Source organism: Elephantulus edwardii, unplaced genomic scaffold (assembly GCF_000299155.1).
Source record: "Elephantulus edwardii isolate Elephantulus edwardi_28Jun2011 unplaced genomic scaffold, EleEdw1.0 scaffold00023, whole genome shotgun sequence".
Lineage (NCBI taxonomy): Eukaryota > Metazoa > Chordata > Mammalia > Macroscelidea > Macroscelididae > Elephantulus > Elephantulus edwardii.
Genome location: NW_006399773.1, coordinates 8333958 through 8335598, shown reverse-complemented (window position 1 = coordinate 8335598; position 1641 = coordinate 8333958). Strand labels below are relative to the sequence as shown.

At 42.2% G+C, this 1641-nt stretch overlaps 1 protein-coding gene across 2 annotated transcripts in view; it reads right to left on the bottom strand.

The window, feature by feature from the left end:
* KLHL1 (kelch-like family member 1) overlaps positions 1-1641 on the bottom strand; it is a 544822-nt gene that overhangs the window by 371589 nt on the left and 171592 nt on the right. The window lies entirely within an intron of this gene.

Genomic DNA, 1641 nt, shown 5'->3' with positions numbered 1-1641 from the left:
TTCAAAGAAGCTTGAACTTCTTACTTCATCACCTTAGGCTCTTGCTCATATGTTATTTCATTAAATTCTTCTGTGTCTGCCAGTTCCTTTTGATACAGTGACTCAGTATATTCTTTCCATCTTCTTTTAATACTTCCTGGCTTGTTAAATATTTTGCCTAAAGCATCCTTGATTATAGCAACTCTAAGTTTGAATTTGTTCTTCAGTTCCTGGAGCTTAAGAAAGCTGGGCAAGTTCAGCCCTTTTGATTTTCCGACTCCAGCTCCTCGCACATTTCATTGTAATATTTTGCTTTGTCATTCCGTACTGCCCTTTGGAATCTTCTGTTCAGCTATTTAGTATCTTGAATTCTTTCTTGTGCTTTGGCTTCTCTGCACTCAGTGCAATCTTCAAAATTTCTTCTGACATCCATTTTGTTCTTTTTTTTCTCTTCTGTCTTTTTAATGACTGTTTGCACTCTGACTGGAAGATACAATTAACATCCTCTCACAACTCATTAGGTCTTCGCTCATTAGTGTTCAAGGCCTCAAACCTATTCTTGAGATGGTTCTGAAATTCAGTTGGGATGAACTTAAAGTCATATTTTGGTTCACGTGGATTCAGTGGTTCAAAATTGGGAAGGGTGTATGCAGGGATGTGTCCTATCTTTTCAATCTATATGCAGAACAGATTATCCGTGAATTGGGATCTATGAGGAGATGTGACATCAGGATTGGTGGAAAATTCATCAATAATCTGCATTATGCAGATGACACAACCCTGCTTGCTGAAACTGAGGAGGACCTGAAGCGCCTGTTACAGAAGGTCAAGGGTTGCAGCCTCCTATATGCATTGAAGCTCAACATCAAGAAAACAAAGTTTCTTACCTCTCGGCCAATTGGCAGCATCAGTACGGATGATGAAGAGATTGAGATAGTTAATAGTTTTAGTTTACTTGGCTTTACAGTCAACACTCTTGGTAACAGCACACAGGAAACTAAGAGATGAATTGCACTGGGAATGTCAGCTCTGAGGGACCTCTCAAGAGTACTGGACAGCAACGACTTCAGGTTAGAGACTAAGGTGCACATGATCCAGGCTATAGTCTTCGCAATTATGTGCTATGCATCAGAGAGTTGGACAGTGAATAGGGATGATAGAAAGAGAATTGATGCCTTTGAGATTTGGTGCTGGAGAAGAGTGTTGAATATACCATGGACTGCTAGGAGAACAAGCAGGATTTTCCTAGAGAATGTGAAGCTGGAATGTCTCTTGGAGTCAAGGATTCTGAAGCTTCGTCTGACATATTTTGGGCGTGTTGCAAGGAGGGACCGGTCCTTGGAGAGGGACATCATTTTTGGCAGGGCGGAGGGGCGGAGAAGGAGAGGAAGACCTTTGATGAGATGGATCAAGTCTGTGACTGGAGTGGTGGGAATAAGTGTGTTTGAGATGGCTAGGTTGGCAAAGGATAGAACGGCATTTAGAGCTCTTGTACATAGGGTCGCTATGATTTGCAAGCGACTAGACTGCACATAACAACAACAACTAAGAAAATTAATAGGTTCATCCTGTTGTTGTTATGTGCCGTCGAGTCGTTTCCGACTCATAGCGACCCTATGCACAACAGCCCTAAACCCTGCTCTATCCTGCGCCAACCGCACC